The 10,735-nt window shown below is 33.1% G+C and overlaps 1 pseudogene; it reads right to left on the reverse strand.

Annotated features, from left to right (window-relative positions):
- Positions 1-8,360: 8,360 nt before the first annotated feature.
- LOC126700067 (phenylacetaldehyde oxime monooxygenase CYP71AN24-like) lies at positions 8,361-10,133 on the reverse strand (annotated as a pseudogene).
- Between the last annotated feature and the right edge of the window lie 602 nt (positions 10,134-10,735).

Genomic DNA, 10,735 nt, shown 5'->3' on the forward strand with positions numbered 1-10,735 from the left:
ATGTTGGAAATTGATTTTGTGGTGGGTTGTTGTGTTGGAGCAAGCAGGTGGCTTACATGGTGTTATAAGGTGGGTTAAATTCATATTGGGAGTGTTTTTCATTTCTTACAAATGTTAATGAAACTTGTTGATTAGTAGCAATTGTGTTCCTTTATTCGATTTCAATACTTGTAAGCATTGTACTTATGATGTTTGTGATTGATTTTGTGGTGGATTGTTGTGTTGAAGTAAGCGGGTGGCTTGCATAGTGTTATAAGGTAGTTTAAATTCATATTGGAAGTGTATATTTGTGTGTGCAATGTATATTTGTTTAAGGATTAATATAGACTTGTACATTCATGTATGAGATAGAACTTTAACTAAGTAGCTTATAGACTTAGAATATATTTTGCATGAGTTGTCCTTATTTTATTAAAGTAGCATTCATCTTGTAATTATAGTCAAACATGGATAAATGTTGGATGACAATGGGTAAGACACCCGATGGCAGATTAAGCCATCCATATATTGAATGGGTCAATGCATTTATTAATTTTGCAAGAGCAGTTGTGGACTCGAGTGATAATATTCTGTGCCCATGTATTCATTGTGTGAATTGCTATTGACAATCTCCTCATACTGTGTGTATCCACTTGCTTCATTGTGGGATTATGCAATCTTACATTAATTGGTACAATCATAGAGAACCTCGTGTATTGAACGAGAACATTCATGATTATTTGGTTAGTACTTTATTTGCTTTCTACAACTTATACATTAGGAGTTGTGATTTTAATTTATTGGTGTGGTTACTCTAAATGCATTGTTAGAAATGTTTCTTATAACATAGTTAATGTTTTTACTTTACGATTTTAACGAAGTATTGTTTTTATCTTTATGCAGATTTCTTATTGGTGGTTTTTAGGGGATTTACTTTTGGCATTACTTGAAGATATATGAGGACATCTTCCGTTAGTTCTAAAATAGGGTTTAGGTAGAGTTATTGTATGTATTGCAAACAATTATTGTTTGAAAGGAGTTTGAATTGGATACTTGTTTTATTTTTTACTTGTGAAATGTATGGATCTTTTTTTATAAATGTGTTGTTGAAATAAATGTGTTATTCAAATGTGAGGTTTTGATAATGTAATAACAGGTTACAGGTTAATATCAAAGCCATGAAAAAAATAAAAACAAAAAATAAGTTTTAGTGATGAATTTTTTCGTCACAAATATAGCAACAAAAAATTGTTTTAGTGACGAAAATTTCGTCACTAAATATATCAAAATTTTGTAAGAAATGGTTTTAGTGATGAAAATTTTCGTCACTATATGTGCCTGGATTTTCTTAAAAATAGTTTTAGTGACGAATTTTTTCGTCACTATATGTACCCGAACATAGTTTTAGTAACGAAATTATTTGTCACTAAATATGATTTAGTAAACTAAAGTGTTTTTAGTGACGAAATATTTTCGTCACTGAATAGTGTTTTTAGTGAGGAAAACATTTAGTGCCGAAATGTTTTCGTCACTAAAAGTTAAAAAAAAAAAAAAAAAAATCAAATCGGACTTTTAGTGACGAAATTTTTCGTCACCAGGACTTTTAGTGACAGGGCTACAGTGACGAAATGAGTTTCGTCACTAAAAGTCCAATTTTGTTACTAAAGGTCTTTAGTGACAAAAAACTGGACTTTTAATGACGAATTTTTTCGTCACTGAAAATACATTTTGTTGTAGTGCCAATAGGAGTGCTTTGAGATTTTTATGAGTGAGCTCAAGCCTCAAAGTCAAGCTTCCCACACTTTCGAAACTCAAGCAAATTATCCACAAAATCATTCTTATTAGGCAGACCATCATCACCTTTCATTACCATATGTTCTTGAACCACTTGATCAAGAAAAACATCTATTTCTCCAAAAGTGGATTTTAAACATAGTATAAATCTTGTTAAAACATCAATCCACCTCAAAGAAGGGAAAGAATCTCCCAAATAGAATGCTGCAAGTAGCACCATCACCCTTATTGATAGCCCTCCAATCTTGCTCTGACCATCATCTTCAAATTTTTGTCCAAATACACATCTAGTGACTATGTTTCTCAAGGTTGCAATTATTATTTCACTTAGGTTGATAGAAGCCCCTTTTAGGCATGAGTCATGTAACTTTTTTATTGATGCTACAACTTCTTCTTCCCTTACGTAATGGAAAGATTGCACTCTTTTGAGGCTCAAAAGTTCAAGTACACAAATTTTTTTAGCTTGTCTCCAATACTCACCATATTGTGAGAATGATCTGTGGATCTATAAAATATATAAGAAATTGGCAGTCGTGGTTTCCGGCCAGTTCGAAAAAATAATATCGTTTGTCTTCATGATTTCTTTGCCATATCTGCAGATGAACCACGACTGTTGGAGCACAGCCTAAGTCTAAGAACATTATAGGGCCATACTTCTTAGATAGGGCATGAAGAGAATGGTCTAGGAGTGTGCCTAGTTGGTGAAGGTTACCAATAATTGGAAGCTTTGGTGGGGATGCTGGAAAATTGGGTTTGCCACTTCTAAAAAGCTTGAAAATGTAAACAAAAGAGAGGAGTAAGACAATAAATAAGAGGACATAATTAATTAAATAGAATAAAAATTGTCGATAAGTCATTTATCACTTCACATCTTTTGCACTATTTGGTGGGCCACATTTCCAAAAATATTATTGCTATACTCCTCGGCGTAAAATATAGAGTGATTTGAAAAGGGAGTTCTCAAAAATTAATGTATTTATCATTTTAACTTCTTGTTTGTGTGTGTGTTTGGTTAGTTTATGTTTCGATAATTTTCCATTTGCAATTAAGGATGATGTAGAAAATAACTTCAAGAAAATAATTTGTTTGATTCTCTTATTTTCTTAAAGTTATTTTTTACCTTATTTTTAAGCAAATAAGCTTTCCAAAACATTAACCTACCTAAACATACACTTATATATGAATCTTGGGTTTTTTCTTAACTAATGTGTCTTCTATGGGCTTTTCGTATGTCATCCATGAGAACCACATGTTGACCTTACACGCTCATTTATAAAAACCTAGCTTGTATTTTCATGTCCAAGAGAACCTCATGTCAGACCGTGTGACCATGATCTACCACCATTGACATTATTCTTTAGTTGTGTCTTTTCCAAAATCATTTTTGTGTGGGTTTATGGGGTTGCTTTGTGCGATCCATACTTGTGAGGGTTCTAAGTACACACACCCCATGAGCTTTGACATCACTTGTTAGGGAGAAAACACCCTGCGAACAAATATTTTAATTTCAATTAAATTATAATTGCATTGTGTTAAAGATTATTAAGTCAGAACAAATTGTACAAGTGCATCAACAGACTTTGAAAATTAGTAAAACAAACTTTAATCTAAAATTCGCTTGAATTTGGCTCGAGCAAGTTCTCACTAAAAAAGAAAAAAAAAATTCACATTTTCTCTACTATTCCTTTATCCGATCTAGCCTCTTTTGTGACACATACATTCTCCTTCTCCGAATTGGCATACCCTTTAAGAGGAGGCCCAAGCCAAACATTTGTAATTGCCTTGTGCGTCTTGGATTGGTGCTGGAAATCACAGAAGCTACCCCAATTCTTCAACTTCAAGTGACTTCAAAATATCCTGGAGATTGGATTTGTAATCGATGTCTCAGCTTGTAGAACCAAATGCTATTGAAGAGAAGAGGCTGGTACAACTAGTTGTTAGCAAGGGCAGGAAGCTTAGTTACAAGAACATCTACATACACAGAACTAGGGGGCTTTGTATTACAACTATCTTCAAATTGGATCAGTTTGCTGGGCTAGTGCTTAAGAGATTTTTTGCCCGTTTTGGGTTTTTCCCTTTGTAAATATATACATCATGTGTTTGGGTGTGTCAGTTGTATTTGCTGTGATTATGATTTTTTTTTTCCCGAGAAAGGATTATGATTTATCTTTGCTATTTGGTTTTTGGCTAAGTAATTAATTGGACCTAATTTGATCAATTGGTTAAAATTGGTATGAATTAATTGGATTATGATTTATCTTTGCTATGAATTTTTAATATTATTTCATTAAAATTAATACCATTTTTAAACGCCCATCTAATTTGGAATTTTTTTTCCTTTTTTTTTTATTCAAAGTATTACGTTTTACTATACTTTCCGAATCTTGGTTAACCCCCCCCCCCCCCCCTTTTTTTTTTTAAAAAAAAAAAAAATTATGAAGCTTATCTATTAGACTGCACGCTACTGCTATGCTATATATGTAGTCAGCAAAGTTCTTTGTTTTTTATAACAAACGTACATCATGGAACTTAAATCTAGATTGAGAAGCGACTCAAATCCTCCGTTATTTTGTTTCCTTATATAATTTGTACTTATAAGTGGCTATACTTACCAAGTAAGAAAAAGAAAAGTTACTTATAAATATTCTCGACAATATGCTAAGCATGTCACATTGAATATAAAACTGGTTTGAGTTAGAGCATTCACAGTGGAAATGGTATATGCCATATGTTGGTAGTATTTAGTATTTGAGTCCTAAAACTCTCCAACAGCCGGTCTTGCAAAATCAAACTATTGCAAAAAAAATGTAGAATCGCACGGTAGTACATTTGTAAAACTAAATAATAGTTTTTTATTCACAATCTAACTTTTTCTCTCTCTTTATTTTTAGCTTTTTTTCATCTCCTCTCTCCTTCTCCACAACAGCCTCTCTTTCTCTCTCATCACATCTCTTTGTCATAGTGGGCATATTCTGGCATGGGTATGGCGTGGGTTTGGCGGTGGCGTGGGTTGCTCAAGCTCGCTAATGATGAGCTGTGATTCTCGCCGATGATGGGTTGCTCAAGCTCAATGAAAATAGGCTAGGTTTTGTGTGTTGTGGTGCGATGGAGGACATTGATCTAGCGGTGGCGGTGGCGATGGCGGTGTTGATCTAGCGGCGGTAGTACGATGTGTGTCGTGTTTTGTGTTTTTGTTTGGCATTGATCTGGGTTTTGCTCAACAAGTGTTTTTTTTTAAAAAATATTTAGGTTTTGTGTGTTGTGTTTTGATCTGGGCGTGACTGGAGCTGGTGGGTCCGATGGTTAATCTGGGCGTAACCGGAGCTGGTTGATCTGGGCGTGATTTTTTTTAAATGGGTTTGATGGGATCATGCTTTGATGGGTTTGACAGGTTTGCTCCGATCGTGCTTTGATGGGTTTGCTCTGATGGTTTTTTTTTTTTTTTTTGAATGTGGTTTTGGTTTTGGTTTGATGGTCTAGTGGGTGGTGCTGGGATATGTGGGGGTGACTGTGTGTTGGTGGTGGCTATGTAAAAGAAAGAGAGAAATAGTAAAACAAGGAATAAAAAAGAATATTTAAATAAAATGGGGAAAAATAGAGTTTTGGGATGTTGGGTGTATTGTAAAATGGTATGGTATAATTGATAAAATAACTTTTTGGGATAGTAAAATAGAATAGGATGACATTTGCCATTGTAAATGCTCTTATAAAGGGAAGCTTAAAAGTGCTAAGCACTGTTAAGGATTCTACTGATCCTATTATCCAAATCATCAAGTCAGTCTAAATTCAGATACAAGAGATAGAGATCAAGTTATATCCGGCAGCCACAACAAATAACAATCCAAAGTCTGTTTTTATCCTTAAGTTAATTTGTTTCTGTTTTTATCCTTAAGTTACTTTGTTTCTGCTAGTCAGTCTGTATCTTTGGTGATAGAGTTGTTTACATCTCAATAATTTTGAAATTTCAATGGTATGATACGTGTAAGCATGATATTATAAATACAATGAGCCTCTGCTACAATTGTTACGGAAGATCATTATCTCATATCTGTTCTCTTTATAACATGCACAAATGGTGACTTTATAAATTAATCCCTCCATCAAAATCTTCAACTTAATGGCAACAACATCAGACACCAATACGAAAGGGTGTGGAGTTGTCGACTGTGGCCGCCGAAAGTGAAGTCTAAGGGCCTGTTTAGACAAGAGGTGGAGGGAGGGAGAATGGAGGGGTGTAGAGTAGAGTTGGTAAGAAATTAAGGTAATTTTTGGTCAACTCTATTTTACTTTCCACCACTCTCCAGTCCCCTCCCTTCCCTCAATTTGAAATCAAAATCGTATAAAGAAGATCAGATGAAAACAAGAGTTTTCCTTTCAGACAAAAAATAAATAAAAGGAAAACAAGAGTTTTCTATTAATATATAATTTTTTTTTTTTTAAATAAACCAACAAATAAACACAATACAAATATATAATGAATATATATGTATTATCTTTTTTATGGATTTTCCAACATTAAAATATTGCTTAACATTTACTTCAATAACATTTTATGAAACCACCGCTGGAGGACAGAAGTCAGGGTTCAAGTCTTCAGGAGTTAGTTTTACATATATATATACACTTAGATTAGGCTAGAGTATAATTTTTATCTTGTATAAAAAATAAATAAATAACATTTTATGAGAAGTACTACATCCACAATATTTTCATAACAAATCTTAAGTAATAAGTTATTATTGATTCTAATTTAAATCCACAAGTGAAGTTACTATTTTGCCCATCAATTATAATTAGTAACAACCTACCACGTAGGAATTGTGATAAGACAGTTGTGAGAATGTTTTAAACATATCATTTCTCTTTATTTATCTATTTATATATATATATATATATATATATGCCCTTAAAATCAAATCTTGACTCTATCACTTTTCCACCATATTCCCATCAAATGAAGGCCCATTAAACTCAACCCACAGTATTCACTTGGGTTTGGGTTGAACTTTATAGTGCTGGTTTTGCTAAGCTTGATGGGCTGACCCTACTCATGCCGTTATGCCAAATTCTGGCGCGTATATGAATCCCTAAACACGTGAAGAGTAATTTGACCCCTTATCTGGAATGGAATCCCAGCTCTTCAAAATATTATTTTAGTCGATATATATATATATATATATATGTATATATGTATGTATGTATGTATATTAGTCAAATTGAAGAACTACAGTCAAGAATCAAAATGTTCCATGCATCAGACTCTCAAGCACTACTGAAATTCCCACAACAAAACTGTGCCATTTTGGTGTAATAACTAATAAGCGTCAATCAAAATTTCATTACTACTAGTTAGGTTGCTTTGGTAGTGGTTTTACTTTTTAACGGTAATGAAACAAAGTGTTTAAATTGTTATGTCTTATAAAGTCTAGTTCTAATATGACAAAAAAAAAAAAAAAATTTAAAAATAAATCAAATGTTCAATGGCTCTTGGCTCCATGCCAGAGTCTATTATTCTATCGTTGTTTGAGTGGTCTTTTGCTGGAACTACAATACAAGAAGGTGCAATTTGTAATTTTACTTTTTAAAAATCATTGCTAAAAAAAACAGTGCTGAAAATTAATTTTGTTGTGCCATGATAGTGCACATAGATTTACTACATCATGCTGATTCATTTAAATGATACTAATTAACAAATTGTAGAATTTTTGGAAAACTTATACATTTCAAATAACAAATTTATGTTGAAATCGAAGTAAAAGACACGAAAATGTTGTTGTTGACCCAACATTTGATAAATTACTTTTATATGCTTAAACTTTTAAAAAATTGGGAATTTAACAATTTTTTCAAAAACTTAAGGTATTAAAAAATGAATAAATATAATATTTTATCCATTATTCTAATAAGATTGGTACACAAAAAGCAACGCAATTACTTATTAGTGACTTGCATGGGACGTCATATACAAACTATAAAATGTAATTCCATATTTACATCTTACTCGATCGATCTAATAGATGTTATATATGGAGAAAAGGAATAAGATTGATACATATATTATTTTAGTGATTAACACTCATTAATCCATAAATGTGCATATAGTATGTGCAAAGAGTTCAAGGTAAAGTCAAAGTGTTCTCTACTTATGAGTTATTCTAGAATCAAAAAATTTATCGCATATCTTTTTCACAACTATCTTATGTGCATGATAGACTATAATTAATTGTTTATCGCTTTCACGTGACCACTACTTTTTCTTCACCACGTATAATCAGTTACATAGGATAGTTGTGAGAGAATGTATGGTAAAGGTTCTAATCATAAAATTATTGCTACTTTATTGTGAAAATCATTAGGTAAACTATCAATGTGCATAATTTATTCGTACAAATTAATGGGTAAAATATCAAAAGGCATGAAAATGTTTTCGAAACATAGAAGGTTCTGCTCTTATTAAAGTGGAAGACTAGAAGTTCCCTTACATTGATTCCAACAAAAGAAAGAAGAAATTGCATATTTGAAAACCAAACAAGCAAATGAAGAAAAATTACATTATTAGCACAACGGTGAATCTCTTAATAGACTGATCAAGGAGAGTACGGTATTGCAACAAGCTCGAGAGGAACTTTTTAAACATAGAAACTGCATTAACTTCAGCCATGTCGAAGTCTTTCCCTGCATTAGAATTAGGCAACTTCCAATCAAACCAGCATAAAGGGTTGGCAATGACATATTCTGCTATAACAACACCAAATGAAATTCCTGGGCACCCCCTTCTCCCACCTCCAAATGGATTAATTCAAAGCCTAGCCCTTTGAAATCAACTTGATTGTCTTTGAATCTCTGTGGGATGAACTCTTCTGGCCTATCCCATATTTTTGGGTCCCTTTGGATTGCGAATACATTGATAAACACTCTTGTTTTGGACGGAATATCATAACCTCCAAATTTCACACATGCTGATGTTTCTCGAGGTACCAATAAAGGAAGTGGTGGATGCAGCCTCATATTTTTTTTAAGGATGCATTTCAAGTAATCCATTTGACTAATATCTTCCACTTCTATATGTGACTTTGTACCTACTACTCTTCTTATCATTTCTTGTACTCTCTTCATTATACTTGGGACTTCTTATGAGCTCTGCCATTTCCCATTCCAAAGCTGTTGAAGTAGTATCATTCCTCCGACAAACATGTCCTGAAATTTTTTAGAAACTTTTTTTTATGAAAAAGAAAGACAGTTTATTTTTTGACAATTTTTTATATTTCACATAAAATTAGTATCAAAATTTTTTAAAAATTGTCTATTAACAAATGCCTTGAAAGCACCCATTAATTTGACCCTTAAACTATAAATGGATGTGTTGAGCATGTGCAAGTGTGTTTCTTTGTCTATGCCTGTGTGCGCGCATGGATGCTTATGAGAGAGAGAGAGAGAGAGGAGTGCTTTGACATTCTTATGAGTGAGCTCAAAATCAAGCTTGCCACTCTTCGAAGCTCGAGCAGATTATCCACAAAATCATTCTTATTAGGTAAACCATGGTCACCTTTCATTATCATATGTTCTTGAACCACTTGATCAAGAAAAACATCTATTTCTCCAAAAGTGGAATTTAAACATGGTCTAAATCCTGTTAGAACATCAATCCACCTCAAAGAAGGGAAAAAATCTCCCAAACTGAATGCTGCAAGTAGCACCGTCACCCTTCTTGGTAGCCCTCCAATCTTACTCTGACCATCATCTTTAAATTTTTGTCCTAATACACATCTAGTGACTATGTTTTTCAAGGTTGCAATTATTATTTCACTTAGGTTGATAGAAGCCCCTTTTAAGCATGAGTCACGTATCATTTTTATTGTTGCTACAACTTCTTCTTCCTTTATGTAATGGAAAGATTGCACTCTTTTAAGGCTCAAAAGTTCATGGACACAAATTTTCTTAGCTTGTCTCCAATACTCACCATATTATGAGAATGCTACATCTGTGGATCCATAAAATAAGAAATTGGCAGCCATGGTTTCAGGCCGGTTCGAGAAAATTGTATCATTTGTCTTCATGATTTCTTTGGCCATATCTGCAGCTGACACCACGACTATTGGAGCACAGCCCAAGTCTAAGAACATTATAGGGCCATACTTCTTAGATAGGGCATGAAGGGAACGGTGTGGGAGTGTGCCTAGTTGGTGAAGGTTACCAATAATTGGAAGCTTTGGTGGGGGTGGTGGAAAATTGGGTTTGTCACTTCTAAAAAGCTAGAAAGTGTAAACAAAAGAGACGAGTAAGACAATAAATAAGAGGGCATGAAAGGGTGTTTTGTGTAGCTCTAGCCATGATTGTTGTAACAATGGTAGAAGAGCCATTTCCTCTCAACGCAAGTGTTTTTCATGATGCAAATAACAACCCAGCTCTCTAGTATTATGGAAAACTTTTCGAGTTTCACCTTCTTTAGTTAATTGTGTAAATTAATATGTAAAATAATAACCTGTGGAATAAGTCTTTTAAGTTTTAATATGTGAAATGACTAAGCAATTTTGGCAAATTTTGCATGTGCATTTGAAATGCAACCGTTAATTGAGTACGTTAATTGACATAATAAATTAAATAGAATAAAAATTGTTGATAAGTCATTTATCACTTCACATCTTTTGCACTATTTGGCGGGCCTCATTTTCCAAAAATATTATTGTAATACTCTTCGGCGTAAAATATGAAGTGATTTGTCCTTTGGGTGATTTGAAAAGGGAGTTAACAAAAATTAATGCATTTATCATTTTAACTTCTTGTTAGTGTGTGTTTCGTTAGTCTATTTTTCGTTAGTTTTCCATTTGCAATTAAGGATGAGGTAGAAAATAACTTCAAGAAAGTAATTTGTTTGATTCTCTTATTTTCTTAAAGTTAATTTTTACCTTATTTTTAAGCAAATAAGATTTCCAAAACAATAACCTACCTAAACACACACTTA

The sequence above is a fragment of the Quercus robur genome, chromosome 9, assembly GCF_932294415.1.
Source record: "Quercus robur chromosome 9, dhQueRobu3.1, whole genome shotgun sequence".
NCBI classification, from domain to species: domain Eukaryota; kingdom Viridiplantae; phylum Streptophyta; class Magnoliopsida; order Fagales; family Fagaceae; genus Quercus; species Quercus robur.